Source organism: Equus caballus, chromosome 3 (genome assembly GCF_041296265.1).
Source record: "Equus caballus isolate H_3958 breed thoroughbred chromosome 3, TB-T2T, whole genome shotgun sequence".
NCBI classification, from domain to species: Eukaryota; Metazoa; Chordata; class Mammalia; order Perissodactyla; family Equidae; genus Equus; species Equus caballus.
The window spans coordinates 42028873-42047996 of record NC_091686.1 but is presented as its reverse complement, the minus strand read 5'-3'; the positions used below and the strand labels follow the sequence as shown (position 1 = coordinate 42047996).

Below are 19124 nucleotides of genomic sequence, written 5' to 3'. Positions count from 1 at the left end.
GTGTGTACCCTTTCTTGAAAACCAGCCCAAGGTGTAAACTGAAGTTCATTTTCCTAAGCTGCTCAGTAACATTTATAACGCAAAGTCTAATGCGTTAGATCGGTTTTTTTTTTTAAGCAAAAGAAGCTAACTCTGGCTAACTTCAGTTTTCTTATTGAAGAAATTGACTAGAAGGATTTACGGTAACTCACATAACTGAAGGGAATTTTTGAAAAAATCAACAAACAAAAAGCAAAAATAAGCTTTGGAAGACACAATAGAGCACAGTGTATAGTTATTATTACTGCCGTTCACCAAATATTGTCGGCTCTTCTCTGGCACACAGAAGGGATGTATCTTCTTGGCCCCTTAAAGTCAAATGTGACTTTGTGAGCCTTTGGCAAATGAAACTTGAGCAAAAATGAGGCTGTCTCTTCCAGACAAACCTTTGGCAAACAGTAGGAGTGTGTTTTTCCTGCCTGGCAGTTGTGCAAGAAGTTGGATCGAGCATCTTTTAGCTGCCATCTACTCAATCCTCCAGAGTGAGCAAGGATAATACAGAGCCAGCCCCTGATGACATGGAGCATGTTCGAGAAATAAACCTTGGTTATTTTTAGCTGAGACTTATGAGTTTGTTGTGAATACAGCACAACATGGACTATCTGACTGATGAAAACATATGTAGGGGAGGAAGACATTTCCTCTTCCCAAATGTGGGTTTGTCTGGCTGGAGAACGAATTAAATTCACATGAGACAGAATAGCAAGAGAAAATTAAACAAAGCTTTATGAGGAACCGTGGCCCGGTGCCTTTCTTCCTGAAGGAAGAAAGGGCACCAAAGAAGTGGGGTGCACATAGTGGTTATATACCGCCAAATGGGGTGTTTCACAAGTGATTGAAATGTCCCTCCCACAATAGTCACAAGATTGCCCTGTCGGCACTTGATGGACACAGCAGGTAGTGGGTCTGCTATCTCAGTGGGCATAGCAGGACTCAAGTCGATTGTCTGGAGCTGGGCGGTCACAGGTGAGCTCAGCAATCAGTTCCTAGCCTAAGGAAAGATGCTTAATCCTTAAGAAATGCCAACGTTGGGAGGGGGAGGAAAGTCAGTTACAGGAGGTTACCAGACTAGCACAATAAAATGCGGATTTAAGTCCTTGCCTTTGGTATTGATTAAGAGTTTTTAGAGAGAAGGTCATCTCCTTTCTTCTTCCTGGTACAGAGAGGGAAGCAACTTTTACAGATAGAGATTTACCTTACAAATGTAAATGTGCCCTAACAAAGGGCAAGTTCCATTCCTCCTTCCCTGTCCCAGTTTATCAAAAGCAATCAGCCTCAAATAATCCTGATGCCAAAGAGACATATCTTGGGGTGGCCATTTCCAGGTCCCCACACATACATATTACCAATTTCCTGTGCTGTTGACCAAAATGACTTCAGTGAGCCAATATTAGAATTCCTTTTCACAAAGGTGGATAAGTGACAGATTAGAAGTCTACACTGTCCCAGGAGTGTAGACAGATACCATGCTTATATATAGCAAAAATATTTCCTCATTTTGTCCTTTACCTGTCAATAAAAAAGAATATCTATAGAAATCTGGAGGTAAAGCTCCAGACAAAACCAACATGGTGACAAGGAGGAACATTACATACTTGTAAAAGGAGCGACAGATGAGAAAATAATAATAATGGCTGGGAACTTATAGAACCTTGCATTGAAAGGGATCTCATATGGAACTCAGGAAATATTTATAGCTGAAAGCACTACATGACAAAATCTGGTGGATGGAATTAAACAATACTTAGAAGAAAGATAGCTTCAACATACGTATCTAAAAAGAAAAATTAGAAACCAATGAGCTACTTGTTCAAGAAGCTAGACAAAGAGCAAGACAGTAAAGTCAGGAAGAAAGGAAAAGAGAAAGAGAAATGCCAAACCTTTGTTTCTATTTATTTGCTCTTTATTTATTGCTATGGACTGAATTCTCTCTCCCCACCATTCATATATGGAAGCCCTGGCCCCCCTTGTGACCATGTCCAGACACAAGGTCTTTAGGAAGTAATTATGGTGAAAATGAAGTCATAATGGTGGAACCTAAATCAGATAGGACTGTGGCCTCATCAGAAGTGGAAGAGATCTCTCTTTCTGTTTCTTCACACGCATACACACACCCCGCCATCTGAGGACTCAGTGAGAAGGGGACCTTATGCAAGCTGAGGAGAGAGCCCTCGCCAGAACCTGACCATGCTGGCATCCTGCTCTCAGGCTTCCAGCCCCCAGAATGGTGAGAAAATAAATTTCTGTTGTTTAAGTCACCCACGCTATGGCATTTTGTTATGGGAACCCAAGCTAAGACGCTTATCTTTCACAGTTTGTTCCTAGGTTCTGGTACCAATTCCAATGTGTGTGGGGTTGGGGGTCGGGGGAGTCCCCCCACCAACAAGCAATTCTTGGGACACCAGCTGGGTGTCCTACAATTCAACTCGATTCTGACACTATATACCCAGAGACAGCATCACACCCCACAGGTTAAGGGTTCAGTCCCCCAAGACTGCCCCCACTGCAGGTGCCAATAGCAAGTCTGGGTTGTCGCCTACGCTTCTGAGCAACTGGCTGTCAGTAAGAGGTTCCCAAGACTCTCTGCTCTGGTTCGACGAATTTGCTAGGGCGGCTCACAGAACTCAGAGAAACCTCTTACTTACTAGATTACCTGTTTATTAGAAAAGGATATGACTCGGGAATAGCTCGATGGAACAGACGCATAGGGCAAGACATGGGGAAAGGGCACTGAGCTTCCACGCCCTCTCCAGGTAACCACTCTCCCAGAACCTCCACATGGTCACCAACCAGGACGTTCTTGGAAATCTGTCCTTTTGGGTTTTTATGCATAAGCCGTTTATTTATTCTCTTACCCTCAGCTGCTGTTTTTCCTTCCCCATTTATAGCCCAAAGCCAATCAAAGAAGGACATGTGCAGTGTGATGCTGTTCCTGTACATTTTTTAAGTGCATAACAATGTAAGAATTTGTTAACGGAGACATACACATGTATGTCTTGACTATGCATAAAAATGTAATCTTTTGTTAATGGAGCCATGCACATGGATATTCTTGGAATCATAAAGAATGTAATTAATTTTAGGATATTGATACCTACGATGAGGGAGGGAGGAGAACGGGATGGAAATGTGAATTTTAGGTGTGACGGCAACATTTTGCTTCTTAAAAACAGAGATATCGTTGTGGGCTGAATCATGTCCCTGAAAATTCATATGCTGGAGTCCTAACTCCAGGACCTCAAAATAGGGCGGTATTTAGAGAGAGGGCCTCTAAAGAGGTAATTAAGGTAAAGTGAGGTCACATGGGTAGGCTCCAATCCAATGTGACTGATAGTCACGTAAGAAGAGAAGATTAGAACTCAGACACACACAGAGGGAAGACCATGTGAGGACACAGGGAGAAACGGCCGGGGAGAGAGGCCTCAGAAGAGACTAAACCGGCCAACGCCTGGATCTTGAACTTCAGCCTCCAGAACCGTGAGAAAATAAATTTCTATTGTTTAAGCCACCCTACGTGTGGTATTTTGTCATGGCAGCCCCAGCAAATGAATGCAACATCGGAAGCAAATAGGGCAGAAGTGAACGTCTGTTCTTTCTGGGTATTGGGGCCGGAGATAGAGGTCATACTATGTACTCTTCTGCATATTTGAAATATGTCCATAATAGTTAAGAAAATAACAAGCAGATCCCGAAAAAGAATAACCAGAGAGTAGAAATTTATGTGTGATTACCTTACAGGCCAAGGTGGGTTTCGCGTTGGGCAGGTGGTTCTCTTCCACAGGGTCTGTCAGTCACCCATGAATTCCCGTCTCTTGGCTCTGCCATTCCTGACGCCTGTATCATTGTCTGCAACCAATCTGCACAAGGAGAAAGAAGGAACACGGAGAAGACACACCTGCTTTCAAAAGTTCCAACCTGGAAATGGCACACACCACTTCCACTCCCATTGCATTGGCTGAAACATAGTCACACGCCACACCTCACTGCAAGTTGCTGGGTGACTGCCTTCCTGGGCACCCAGGACAAGGATGTGGACAAACAGCCAGTAGTCCCACCCACAATGTCATCAGGTTGACCCTGGTCTTCATGCTGCTGCTCAGTCAACAGCGTGTCTGCCAGGCCTATGGTTAGGGTTTAGATATTTTACAAAGGCGCGGGGTTGGGGGTCATGGTTTGGGACTTCAAAGAGGAGGAAGCCAATTCACAAGGAGACAGAAAACCAAATGTTTGCTGGGCCATCTCTAAACAAATGAGAGAGAACTTGTGTAAAATGGGCCCGGCTAGGTACCTTCTTCTCTACCACATCTAGAGTTCCCTACGTTGACAGCTCCTTCCTGGAACAGGCCTTCTGTCTTAAATTCTTTTAGGCAGTTAGGGGCGAGGCCAAAGTTTCTTTTATATATAAATTTTATGTGTATATATGTAATTTATAGAACTAAATAAATGAATTTAAATATAGATACAATGGATTATATATTCTATTATATATCAATATTAATATATATTATATATATATAGATAATCTCCTTGGTTCTCCAGAGAACCCTGACGAATACAGGAGGAGTTAATATTCTTTTATCGATGGCATTTACATTTAATCATTTGAAATTCTTAGTTATGACATTGTTATGGCTTGCAAGGAAGTGTCCTTTTCAGTGTTTCATTTAGAGGCCTCAAGATACCAATTTTAAAAAGTTTCCCATTTTATTTGTTTGGTTTGATAGGCTTTTTCCAATTGAGTGCACAGATAAACCAATTTAGGAATTTCAAAGGAGCCCCATTTAGGCCAGTGAAGCCTTAAACCACCCTGAGTAATCTGAGCCCAGTGGGACAAAAATCTACATGTAGAAGGTCTGTATTCTTTAAAGACAAAACCAGCAGGAGTCCCAGAGTGGGGCTGTTCTTTGGTGGTCCTCTTAGAAAATGGATTTCTCATTTGTATGAACTTACCAAAGGATCAAAGGCCCAAAAAAGGAGTGAAAGAAACAGAAGTTTCTAACAAAGCTGACAATGGAAGGATGGCCAGAACCAGTATCAAAGGACGCCTACATAAAGAGTCTGGACCTCTACCAAAAATGGGAGGTCCAGGCCCAGGAGGACTTACCACCAGGAACCAGAGCCACCAGGAGGAGACGACAGAGCACAAAAGATTCTTTGCAGGCACCTTGCTTGTGTCTGTGAAGTGGCACCAGAATTGAAGGTCAGTAGCTAGGGATCCCACTTCTGTCACCATGTAAAGTCAGCAAATAAGAGGCATAAACTGCAAAAGAACCAAAAAGTTTATTTGGGGTCTCAAGAATTGCAATTCAGGAGATGTAGATTCGAGTAGAAGCTCAAATGTGCTCCTAGGAAGACAAAGGAGGCAGGGGTAGATAAAAGGAAAGGACACAGGCTTACAAAGGCCTACAGTGAACAGTTAATGACTGGTTCTGGCATGGGGTAAGCTGGCTTGCCAGAACATAGTTGGTCCTAGGCAGACTGTCCCTTCTTGGAATGAGGAAACACTTCAAGATGTGACCTCTGCTGTCAGGTAAAGCTCAAAAGTTCAGTTAACATCTGGTGGTGGATGTGGTGTACAAGCATAAGCCCCACTTCCTTAATGGCCTCCCAGCTCCATTTTAGAAGCCTTGAAAATGGTACTCCATTTTGTCATTGTCATCCACCACAGTCACGCACCATGTAACAATATTAACGATGTTTCGGTCACTAATGGACCACATATATGACAGTGGTCCCATACGGGTAGCACCACATAGCCTGGGTGTGTAGTAGGCTCTACCACTTAGGTTTGTGTAAGTACACTGTGTGATGTTCACACAACAGTGAAAGTGCCTAATGATGCATTTCTCAAAACATGTCCCTTTCATTAAGTGAGGTATGCCTGTACTGATTTTAGTCTTGTGAATGTTGAATAATGAATCATTCATTTCAATTATTTGAGTCAGCCCCACTGGCTGAAGACGGTAAAGGCTGACTGAAGCAAAAAACTAAAATTTGTTATTCAACATTCACAAAACCAAATGAGTAAAGAACTTTAAGTTCTATATCAGGGTTCATGTAAGGCAAAAACATTCTAAAGGAAAGATGGATTTGAGGACATATATGATTCTGAGTGTAAATGTCTGGGTACTAGCAAAAATTCCAGGGAGCATTTCAGACTTCGAGGCAGTGGAATTGGTGAAACCAAAGTCAAGCTCTCCAAACAGTAAAGGGGGCCCGGGTAATATCTGGAGTACAGGTGGAACAGGCAGAAAATTCCATTAATGTAATTGTATGATATGATGAACGGACAGAGTTGGAAAATAGGATGGCAGGGTAGGGCAGAGGGACCTGGAGGGCCCAGGATGGATGGAGAGATCAGCTGGGCTGGTGGGGGGAAGGGGCCATGGGCACACCCTCTGCATGTCCCTTCCCCCACCCTCTGAAACCCTTTGTGACTCTTCAGTGCTCTGTGATGCAGGCCTGGGATTATAGGCAAGTGTGGACACTTTCAGAGCTCAGTTGCCTCAGGCAGCCTTGCGATTCAGAAAATGGAGTTCAGTCAATGGAATGTTCTCTCATTTCTGAATAGCCATATTGAGTTGTTTTTGAGCATCTGCTCAACATTCTTAGATAGTGACCAAAACCTCACCATCGTGTGTGGGTTGTGGTTGCTTCTTCTGTTCCTGTGCTTCCTGGTGGGGATTCCATCTTTACTAACCTTCTGGAAAACCAAAATCTACCAAAAGGTAAGGATCCCTGGGCAAGCCACCAACAGGGATTTTTTATTGTTGTTTCCATTTCTAGTCCCACATTTTTAAATGAGTTGGTCCAGAGAGACTCCTAAGATGGCAAGTCTGAATAGAGGATAGAACATCATCCTTCTAGGGGAATAGGCCAGGCAGGACTAGGGGTTCAGCTGGGACTGTTTCCCATTTAAAACTCACAGACCATCTGGGTGTGGTGGAGGAGTCCTGGATAAAATCCCATCACTGATTTCACGGCCCTGCATTAGATTATTTAGAGAGTTTGGGATCTGTGTAGGAGAACACTGTTCCCAACACTGGATCATGAGTCACATTCCCATGTCGGGCGTCATTCGACCAAACCGTCCTTTGTGTTGGGCAGATCAGGAGAGCAGGGCTGAGCCTCTGAGCAGACACTGGAGTGTGAGCTCTGTCCTAGGATACAGGGGCCTATCTGAGGAAGCACAGATGTGACTGTGGGCCTCAGAGTCTATGCCCTCCTTGAGCAGAGGACTTCTGACTGAGAACATCAAGCGTGGACTCCAGCCAAAAATCCTCCTTCGAGTTTGTCAAAGAAGGAAAAATTGAAAGTATCTTATCACCTTTAGAAATTCAGAAAGGGAAAGAACACAAAGTGCTAGTAATAAAAATGGAGAGTGACATTAATCTTGGATGAATATCTGAGTTTCCTAGAGAGAGGAGCAAGCCAACTAAGTCCTCGCTCCTCATTCTTTTCTTTTTGTTCTCAGCGTCAGGGCAGAGCCAAGAGGAGAAGAAAAGGTGGAACACCAAGTGGTAAGGTTCCACCTATCCCACCTGAGCTCTCCAAGGGTGACCCTTCCTGTCCTCTCCATGAGGTCCCAGGTCCATGGTCTCCGAGGATGTCAGTCGCTAGATAGAGTCCCTCTCAGAAGATAGAGGCCTCAGAGGAAAGGCTCATGGGAAGGTAGTCAGAACCCGAGACATTTCTCAGATTCCTGCTCTGCCCAGCTCTGGGAATGAAGCAGTGATGGGCCTGGACAATGGGTGTTGCCCAGTGGGTGGCCGTGGGAGACGTCAAGAGTCAGAACTTCTGTCTCCTGACCTTGTAGAAACTACGTTGACTTCCTGGATGATCAGACTCCTCGAGGTAACCATTGACCTATGTTCCTCACATGGTGGTTTGAACATATATGTATGCGACAGTACTTTATAAATGAAGCAACAAACACATGTGAACCTTATTAATATTATCATTGACCGTTTGACCACATCTACTGATTCTTGGGGCTTTCAGAGTTAATAGCCCGTTAATATCCCAAGGGTCTCCCATAAAGGGACTCCTGTGTAACACCTATGCTTCTACCTTTATTACATGTAATTCACTCTTCTGGTTTCCCAGGCTGGAGAAATTACCAGAGGGAAACAGAGGAGAAAAGGAGGCTAATTTCTATTCTGAAAAGGTGACTAGTCTTTTCTTTCCTGATCCCTCTTTAACATGTTCTCTGCAATTCCAGGGATTCAGTACAGCCTGCAGTAGTCATGGGAGGGGTTTGCCATAGGAACGGGTATGTGAATGAAGGCCTTGGGGTGAGGGCTGCTGAGTGTATGGTGAAGTCATAGACGTGGGGCATTGTGAAGGGGCAGCAGGCTTCAGGTGGCCCCTCCCCTGACAGGCCAGCAGGTCCTCCTTTCCTTGTTCTGGTCCTGGCTACAGTTTTCTACTTCCTGTCTCCTGCAGGCCCCTAGGCCGGCCTCTCGATACCACCCGCTTTCGTCAACTATTATGCCCAGACCCCTCCTGTGAGGTGTGTAATAGCACAACTGCTGAGATCAATCGGCTCCTGGAGGACCTGGAAGATGATACCGCCTCTGTGTCCTCTATGGCTTCCACAGCTTCTGGGACTGAGTCATCATTCACTCTGTCCACTGCCTTCTCAGAAGTCCCTCCAGGAGACCTAACACCATCCCCTCCACCTGACCCTTCCCCACCGCACCCCTCCGTCCTCTCACCTAACCCAATGACACCCTTAGCTGACTTTCTTTCACCCTCACCACCGGGTCACTCTATGCCACCAGAGCCTTTTCCTCCCTTGGAGTCCAAATTCCCAGCAGACCGTTCCCCACCCCAACCCCTTGCCCTTCCCCCTCTGCCACCACATGACACCCAGGCAACGGGTCCTATTCTCCAACCAGAGGCCACTCTGTCTCTGAATACGATCTTCTCTCTTGACCGCACCCTTTCCCAAGATATTAACCCCTTACCAAATTTGTCCCAGATAATCAATCCCAATGATTCACTGGCTTGTCATCACACACCACCAAGCCTGTCTGTCTCACCACCGACAGACCACCCTTTAACTGTGACTCAATCTAAATCGGTTTCCATCTTATTGAAGTCTGTTCCAGAGAACTCATCTCCAGATAGCCCTGGTGGGTTGTCCACTTATGTCCCAACAGTCAGAGGCACTGACCATTCAAGCCTGTCAATTTCAGAATTATCCTGGTGGCAAGCTTGTGCCAAAGACTTGTTCTTAGCACCTTCCACCTTGGCACCATGTGATTTTAATCGAGAGTTTCTTGCCCTCCATTCTTCAGAGTCCTCTCTGGAGAGACACCCTACAGCTAACCTTATAGAGCCTGGTAACCTCTCATTTCTCAGCCCTCATGTCCTGGCACTCCTGGAGAGACAAGTCCGAAAGAGGAGTGATTTCCTGATGTGGAAAGAAAAGGAGAAGGAGAAGGGTTCTTTTCCAAAAAAACTTAGGCCAGGCCACCAACTAAATCCTTCGGGGAATACGTTAGAGTCAAATGCTGATGAGTGTGACTCAGCATTCTCCCTTCCTTTTTGGAGCAGTGCAGGCAAACCAAAGGAGCTGCACAGGCATGAGCAGCCCCCATATCCTAAAATCTTGGAGGACCATTTACAGGAAAAATGTATGCAGCTCTTCTGGGGTCTTCCATCTCTGCACAGCGAGTCCTTGCCCTCTGCTATCCGTGACTCAAGTGACTGCACCACAATCTTCCTTTTCAATACCATCCCAAATGCCTCCACGGGCCAAGAATCCCCAGTACCTCTCCATCGCCCACCTCCATCCTTGCATGAGATCCAGCCCCAACACTTGCCTCAAACCCTGCCCCAATCCCAGCCCCTACCTCTCACTCAGGTCAAGTCCCAGGCCCACCTTAAATCCCCACTCCCAATCCTACCATCTGGTCCTCTACCCCAGATAAGGATCTGTAGGGTGTGTCACCATAGACCCCAGGATGAATCAGAGTCTCTCACCTCATCTGAAATTCAACAACTGGAATGGAAAGTGTTGCAGAAGCAACAGGAAAGTTTGTGGGGTTCCCCCTCTGTAGTCCAAAGATCTCAGGAAGAATTTTGTTCTTCAGCTCCCAACTTTCCTTACCATCAGGCCTCCCAGGCCCATGCCCCCATCTCCATCCTTCCCGTAGAGTTTCCTCTCAGTGATGAGCTGAGGAAGAAACTGGAACATCACCTTCGAAAGAGGCTCATCCAACACCGGTGGGGCCTGCCCCACAGGATCTGTGAGTGTCTGTCACTGATGATGCCTCCAAGAGATTTCTCAGAGATAGCTAAGTCAGAGAGCAATCGTGGACTCTCACGGATCTCGGTGAACAAAGATCTAAATGTTGGATTGAGCCAATCCAAAAGCTTCCATGAGAGGGGTTCAGAACTGCTTCAGGTAGAGAAGGAGATGGGGAAGGATCGGGGGCACAGCCCAGAGAACGGCCCAAAAGCTCATCTGTTGAGTGACCCAGAGAGCTCTTCAGATAAGGATCCGGCATATGACTCTGAGAAAGACCTAAATAGTCACTTGGCAAGTCTGTCAGGGAAAAATTCAAGGGCCTTGGAGGAAAGTCTAGATCAGAAACAACTTGAAAATGTCCTGAAAGCACATTTGAGCAAGAAGTTTGAGGAAATCAGTGAGGCTCGGCTCCCTGGGACGGTGCGCAGTTCATGGCATGCTAGCAAGCAGACATTGCTGCTTTCTGACAAATCCCGCACCCAAATAACACAGAGGAGTTTGCCACCTTCAGTGGGTGGGGACTCCTCCCTGAATACCTTCCAGGAGCTTTGCTTCATTGATTCCAGTGCACAACAGATGATGGAAACCCATATTAAAAGCTTTCGTATGAGAATGGAGTGGGGCCTTCCCTGCAGGGTCCTTGAATCCATACAGGCGTTTAAATTGGAAGATGCTGCATCCCAGTCCTTGACCTATTTCTACTGTCCCCCCTCAAATAACCCAACTTTGGAAGTGGACTCCAAATCCGAGGGCTTCGAGCCCCATAGAGGAAGCTCTAAATCTGTTCTTCAAGAAAAAGCGGAAACAACAAATTCAGCCCTGGTCCTGGATCGTCTTTGCCCTGCTACTTCACCTATGGGCAGGGAAGGACAAGGGGTGCCGAGGCAATCACCCTCTGGTATCAACCAAGAGATTGCAGAGGTTGTTCAGAGGAGTAAGGGTGCCAGACAGACTCATCTGCCTGTCACATGTGGCATCACAGGCAAAGCGAGTCAGAAATTTACTCAGCTAGGCAACAGATGCCCCCCAGAGCTGCCTGCAAGGCAAGCTGGTGCCAAACATGAGACAAAGGATGAGAGAGTGAGTCCCAGTGATAGAAGAGAAGGGCGACAGGACAAAAAGATGAAGTCGGAACCCTTTTCCGTGCACAGCACGGCCAGGGACATATTCAGGGCCAAGGAGCTCAACGCTCTGCAGTCAAAAACTGGTAATGTGTTGACAACCAGCAAGCCAGGAAGCTCCCAAAGGATACGTGAGAATCACAGTAAAATAGAAATTACTGGGACCATTGAAAGCCCTGCACCAAAAAGACAAGTTCCCCAAGACCCGAAGTCATCGGATCTTAAGGAACATCTGTTTAGGGAATTAAAGTCGAAACTAGAGAAGAGGAATCAGAGCCAGGTCCAAGGCCAACACACTGACAGGTCCCCTTCCTCAGAGAGCTTGACTTACAAGGCCTCACTGACTCATGCCCACGGTGTCTCCAGTGGGGACATGGGAGCTTCCCAGGTGCTGCATGTCCATCTGGAGGACACTGGGATCAGCAGGCAGCAGCGGCAGGAGCCTTGGGTCCCTAAGAAAGACCGAAAGAGGTACGAGGATAAGAAATTCCCACCAGCTACAATGAGAGTGAGCCCTCTGGGCACCAGCAAAGAAGAGCTTGGTGGAGGGGATGCAGGGTTGGGGACATGCCAACCTACAAGAAAGAGTTTCCCTACTCAGATCACAGAATCAGAGGAGACGCTTGGGAGCAAGTCTTCCCAGACCTCATCACAGAAGGCACAGCCTCCTCCTGAAAGTCTGTTCAGAAAAAAGATGAACCACATTTTTCAATGGCTTCGTCCTGGGACAAAAGGCAAAAACCAAGAACATCCCCAGGAAAAGGGCAGCCCCATATCATCTGCACAGAGCAGAGGCCTGGTTAAAGGGAGAGCTGCCATTACTGGGACCACCACAGCTCAGAAGACCAGGACAGTCCCTGGGAAGTTCCCAGTGGAGAAACTGGGGCAGCGGTGTGCAGCAGAGGTCACCCGCCCTCAAGAGCCCCTTCCTTCCCTGAGGAAGTTTGTGAAAACTGACCAGAAGGCAGAAGAGCAGGCCCAGGCAGAGCCCGTCCAGGGGCATCCTTCCAACTACAGGGCTCCCTCCTGTAAAGTGCCAAGCACCAAGTCCTGCCACCAAGAAGTTGTCTTTGCTGGCCAGAATTATCCTACATGTTCTAGACGGATCAGAGACCAGAACAGACACCCTCAGAAAGTCATGGCGTTTAAAGATCAGCTATTGGATCAGAAGCGTCCCTTATCTGTGCCCCGCAGGGAGCATGTGCCCCATCCAAGCTCCACCTGCAGGCGTCAAGCCGGCCCAGGGGCCTCCAGCTGTTCTCACCACTGCTAAAGGCACTATGTTTAGGGATCCGTCTCTATGTCAACAGAAAACACTTTTCTAGCGTTTCGAGAGCGGAAAATTTCCCACCGCAAAATAATTCCTTCTTGTGGAGAATATTAATTCTCCCCAATAAATGATTCTCTAATAATAGTGATGTCTTTTCTGTGTCCTGTGTTGGGGGCATGGGTTTCAGGTAACTCAGGGCTTGTGCTTAGGGAAAAGGAGGAGTGAGTTCAGCTCTTACTGATTGCTTCCTCTGGCTTCTAAAAGGTCACCAGTGCTCTGGAGCTCTTGTTGACAAAGAGATATCACGTGCCCCCAAAAGCCCATTTCCTCCCTGATGAAGTTGAGGAGGTGGGCTCTGCCTCCTGCCTCTTCGCTTAGCCTTAACGAAAGTGTAGAGCAGCTCACACCTTCCGCTCACTGAATGTTTTACATCCTTCAGAGAGTAGGGAAGACAGGTGTTCTCTATCCGAAGAGGGTCAAGAATAGGTATGCAATTCATAAAACAACAATGAAGAAAAAGCAGTGGCTTCATCATGATTTAGAGGTCAGTGACCAGAGGACCCCACAGGTGGGTGAACCCTGAATGGGATTTGGGGGGTGGGGGAGGGTATTGCTGCAGTGGATCCTGGGCTGGTGGGGGAGGGGGTAAGAACAGCACAGACACTCCTTAAGAATCTGTCATGTGAGTCATATTAATGTGTTAGGGAAGAATACTTTAAACTTTACATTGAGGTTTCCCTACTGGAAAGGCACCTGGGGGAAGTGGTTCCCCTCTGTAGGTATTTCTTCAGACTGCCAAATGATATTTTGTTGCAGAGCAAAAGCATCACTCAGCTGCCAGTAGTAACAATGTTGACCAGGTAGCCACCTACCTCCCAGGATAAAATAAAGCTGAGAGTAAGGAAAAGATGACTTGGAGTAAGCGAGGAGGGAAGAAAAAATGAAGAGGGGAAAGAAGGACCTTGCTGGTAGAACAAAGCTTTATGCCTCATCATCCATATGGTGACCCTGTCCTGTTCCCCCCGCCCCCTCCTCAATCTGATCCAGGCATCACCACCTTGAGGCTGATCCAGGCACTGCACAGCACACTGATGCCTTATTCCAAAAAGGCACTGGGCTGTTCTTTGAATACTAAACAATATCTGCAGGGAGGTCATCAGGCATGGCATCCCCCTCTTTGGGGAAGGTGATCTTGCTGCCTTCCTTCCATCTATGCTTAATAGGAATATACAAGATCTTGCCCTTAGTGTGTACAGTTCACCTATCGGGATGGAAGTGCCGCCTCTGATATTCACGGCCTTGGTGGAGCCATGGCTGGTCTCCCCCAGAACACCTGCAGCTCATGAACCAGAGGTGAGTCCCAGACTATGCACCAGGTTACAGATATATGGGGGTCTCACCATGGACTGCACACATACCCACCCTTACAATAGGGGTTTGGAGGAAAGGCAACTCCACTTAGACAGACTGGGACTCAAAAATTGGCTGAGTGTCAACTGGGGCAAAATTCAAAAAGCATTATGATGGTGAGCGTTAAATACATTAAGTTGTAGACGTCTAAGTAAAATAAAGATGGCTACAAGGGTGGAAAAATAAAATACCAATTTTGTTTTCTAAAAACAACATGATTTTAAAAATGGAAGGGAGGAGAAAAAGGGAAAAATAGAATAAAATGATTGTTCTATAAGTAATAAGAGGGGGTCAAGATATAGGTGACAAACGAAATAAGACTCCGAGTAAGGGAAAGGAATTTGAGGACGTTAGAAAAGATACAAGTATAATGGTAACTATTGTAACAAAACCGAACACGCACGCGCACGCACACACACACACACACACACACTACACAAATGGGGTGAGTATCCCAGAGGGCACTGGAGGTAGTTTTCCCAGAAAGGCTTGTGAATGCTAGGTGTTAAAACAAAAACCAAAAACAAAACCGGTGTCCACTACAGCCTCTCTCACTCCACACTTGTATCTTCTTGTCCAGAGTTATGCCATTGAACCCACAATGTCTGAAACTTGAGGTCAAAGAAAGAATGCAGATTCTGTGGAGGTCCTGGGAGGGGGATGGGGCCCAGGGCAGGAGACTTGAAGAGGTGAGGAGGCCATGGAGGGCTCTACCATCGATGTGGATAGACCAGCCAAAGACCAGCCTCTCAGTTTCTACATCATCTCATCTTAGGGTCCTTTCCTTCCATTCCAGTGTAGTTACTGCCACACTCCAGAGCTTATCACCAGGAAGACTTCAGCCATCCAGATTATTACAGTCGGACATTCCACCCCTTGGCCTCGTCTCTCATTCTTCTGATTCATATGCCCCTTGTTAACTTTTCAACTCCAGGCCCTTCATTTTTCCACTTACTCCTTGTCTGTCGGTCAAGCTCTTGTTTACATTTCCTCCCTCTCCGGGGTAGACTCGATGGTCTGTCAGCTAACCAACATTTAAAAAGCTCCACTACTAATGGGCCCCATCCAATCCCTTTTAATCCTGCCTGTCTGGCAAAATCCCATCTCTCTGCCTTTCCCAGAAATGCCTTCCTATAACTAATTGATCACTATTGGATTAAATCTCACAATGGAGTCTACCGATGCCACAGTAAATTCAGCCCCAGCACTAGCTGGGAATCACTCACTCATTCCACAAAGAATTATCCCATGCTTACTAACATGAGAACAAGACAATGGAGCTTAGGTCGCTGTTTCCTTATTCCATTCTCTCTCCAGGGACACTCAAATTTATTTCAAATCTCCTTCACTTTCCTCAAATTTAGGCTGTCTCCATTTGCTCAGTAGATGTGCTGGACCACTGATCACAGAGGAACTAGAAGTCATGAGACAGGAACTTTCCATCAATAAAGCTTCACAAAAACCTTTTCCCGTTCCTCCTTTCCTTCTTTCCTGTTATATGAAAAGAGGTTTCCTTCCTAACCTCAATGATTACACTTCCTGAAATGTCCTTATAGAGAGAGCTAAACCCTCGTCTTGACGGACTGAGCCCCCTTGCCAGGTATCCTCTCGTCCCCTCCCTCTCTTTAGGAGGCACCCAGCTTCTTTCATTATTTTAAGCTTCTATTACAGAAATGTTTAAACATGCACGAGAGCAGTGGAACTTCCCATGTACCCCTTACCCCACTTTCACAGTTATCATCTGGCACGTGTGATATGGCCCGTCTCCTACACTACGGTTAAGGGGCAAAAGCCCGTGGGAACATCCTGCCATCCGTCTCTCAGGTGTATGCTTTGTGCCCATGTCACAGCTCTCACGTTTCTTTGACATTTACTACCTGTGGAGCTCACTGACCCAAAACAGATGGACAGAGCCATGGGGAGGAAACGCACTGAGCTTCAGATGCTCTGGCCATCAGTTCTGCTCAGCCCTGTAGTCAAGCCTGAGAAGTCACTGAGTTAACTCCTCCCTCCACCCCACGCAGAAAGGAATCTTCCTAAGCAAATGCAGTGCACGGTGTTGCAGTCCCTGAGTCACACAGTGACTGCAGCACGTAGATAGCACAGAAGGAGAAAACTGTACATGTGATAAGGACTTCACATCACCATGCAAGTGTTTTCAAATATTTAGAAGAAAGTTTCTTTCCTGTAATACATTTAAAACGAGCTACTGTATGATGAGTTAAAGACAGGAGATCAAACACTTTTTTATCTCCTCTCCTTCCCCAAAAGTAAAATATTACATGAAAAGATGCTCCACATCATTAGCCACCAGGGAAATGCAAATCAAAACCACTGTGAGATAGCACTTCACACACAGGATGGCTAGAATCAAAAAGTGAGATAATAGCAAGTGTTAGAAGGCCGAGAAACTGAAACCCTTCTATGCTGCTGGTGCGTATGAAAAATGGTGCAGCTGTTTTGGAAAACCGTCTGGCAGTTCCTCAAAAATTAAACACAGAATTACCACATTACCTAGAAATTCCACTTCTAGCTATACACTCAAGAGAAATGAAAACATATGTCCACACAAGAACTTGTACACAAATGTCCATAGCAGTATTATTCATAACGGTCAAAAGACGGAAACAACCTAAACGTCCATCAACTGACGAATGGGTAAATAAATTACGGTATATCCACACAATGTAATATTTTTTGGCAATAAAAAGTACTGATACATGCTACAATATGCACAAACCCTGACAACATTATGCAGAAGTGAAAGAGGCCAGTCACAAATAACCTCATATGATTCCATTCATACGAAATGTCCAGAACAGGGAAATCTAGAGCGAGAGGAAGTAGACTAGTGGTTGCTTAGGGCTGGGGGGATGAGAGGACAGGGGCATGACAGCTAAAGGTTATGAAGTTTCTTTTTGAAGTCATGAAAATGCTTTAAAATTGACTGTGGTGATGGTTACCCACCTGTGAATACACTAAAAATCATGGAATTATACACTTGAAATGGGTAAGTTGTATAGTATGTGAACTATATTTCAATAAAGCTGCTAAAACAAGTAAAGGATTTAAAAAGAACAAGGCCCTTGAGGATGACAAGAAGGGGAGAAGATATGACAAAAGATGTCAACACAATTTTTGAAGACGGAAATCCGGTGCAGGAGTGGTAACTGACTAGCAGAGCAGAGGAAGTGTCGGCAAACCAACTCACACCACAAAACCCCAGAAGATGGACGACCCAGTGGCACCAGATAAGGAAGAAATTAGGGGTTTCATGCTGTACACATGTTGAATATTTTGTTCTTTCCTTTGGTTCTTGTTTTATATTATGTATAATTTTTAAAAAAAATTTTGGGGGGGATGCTCTTTTCCAGTATTTTGTGAAACCCTGTTGAAATGTTAGCACACTTTAAATGTGCAAAGAGGATCCAGGGTTTCTTGCCTGGGACAGAACCTGCGACAACTGTTTTAAAGTCACCATTGCACACTTCTGGGGTCTGGGTAGGCTAGCGATGGCAGGTGCGGGAATAAAAGCCAGAAATTTCAAAGGTTAGGCAAAATTTGGGACAACAGCCAACAGTCCATTTCTAAAATGTATTTATTTAAAGATAAACTTGTGGAAAAGTTGCATGGATGGTAAACAACCTCCCCCCCCTCATCCAGGTGTACCCATTAGTATTTTGACCCATTTTCGATATCTCTCCATTTTGTCTCTGTCTCCGCTCCCTCCCTCCCCTTTCTCTCTATATCAGCACACACACACACACACACACACACACACACACATGGATGTCCATGAATGTGCCATGTTCACGCCCGGGATCCAAACCGGCGAAATGCTGGGCCACCAAAGCGGAGTGTGCAAACTTAACTACTCGACCACGGGGCCGGCCCCACCTGAAACTATTGTTGGTAGAGCTTATCTTGCTCAGACTTTAAAGGATGATTTTACAATCATGAGTCCTGGGGACCTTAGGGGCAGTCAGGACCAGACTTGCTATAAAAAAAACAATGCCAGAGAAGCAAAGATACATAGAGGGATTTGTCTGAACAGAGACCTCCTGCAGTCGAGGGAGGGTACATGAGAGGGGTGGGCTTGAAGTGTGCCTTCCTTTTGGGTAGAGACGATGGTGAAGCTGTGGATGAGGGAGAAGACAGGGAAAGAAAGGAGCTGTCGTTACTGGTAAACCCTCTCACATGGGAGGGAAAGGATTGGGTGTCTGCGGCCAAGATAGATTCATCAGACTCAGCGAGGGAATGCGGGCAGGCAAAGGGAGGACATGACACAGGGCTTCATTCCAGCAGTTTAGCACTAAACAATGAAGCTGTAAAAGTTATAACTATTAAATGACTAGCTAGCGTGGGGGGAGATGAAATAAATATATATACACCATCAACAAAAATGACATTATTGTTTAAAAAGGTACAGAGATGTCAATGGGAATTTTGGGGAAAAGATAGAAAGTAGATGGGGAAAAAAATCATAAAACCTTTCATGGAAGAAGTAACCATAGGTGTGATTCAAAAAAAATCTAAAGGTACTGTCAAATATGATTACAACTGTGCTCACTAGAAGTTATGCTAAAGAGAAGCCTAGTCCTAAATCAAGATGAGTTTGACCCTGCAGGTCATGGTCCAGCACAATTGCTCTGTAAAATAATGGAAAAGTTTAAAATTTTGCTGGGAGGAGGGGATTTGGCAGAGAAAAAGAGGGAGCAGCAGGGTGAGACACCGTATGGGTGGAGGGGGCCAGATTTGAGAACCTTTAGAGGCTGACTAGCCTAAGAGGGATTCGGGAAAAACAAGAACTACCAAACATTTTCAAGTTGTTTGCCCTGGGTCCACGGATGTGCCATGCCCTTGTGGCCCTCTTTCTCATGCTTTCTGTTGGTTGATACAGGCTACTCTGTTCTCTCATGCTTTTTGGTGATAGTGGATTCTTTTGAGGAGATAACGGGAGGTGGGGCTGCTGCTGAGTGTATTTCTGGTTTCATACAGGTAAAAACACATTATGTATGAGGGGAAG

The 19124-nt window shown here is 45.8% G+C and overlaps 2 long non-coding RNA genes across 10 annotated transcripts in view; one reads left to right on the top strand and one right to left on the bottom strand.

Annotated features, from left to right (window-relative positions):
• Nucleotides 1–19124, bottom strand: part of LOC138923429 (uncharacterized) — a 59686-nt gene that overhangs the window by 16545 nt on the left and 24017 nt on the right. For all 9 annotated transcript variants that reach the window (XR_011437016.1, XR_011437021.1, XR_011437015.1 and 6 more), the window contains 2 exons: nt 5144–5299; nt 3771–3896 (listed from right to left, as the gene is read on the bottom strand). This is a non-coding gene — a long non-coding RNA (uncharacterized lncRNA). The remainder of the gene's footprint in view (nt 1–3770; nt 3897–5143; nt 5300–19124) is intronic.
• On the top strand, nt 6539–12832 carry LOC138923430 (uncharacterized). Its single transcript, XR_011437023.1, has 4 exons — nt 6539–6767; nt 7514–7559; nt 8146–8206; nt 8485–12832. It is a non-coding gene; the product is annotated as an uncharacterized lncRNA (long non-coding RNA).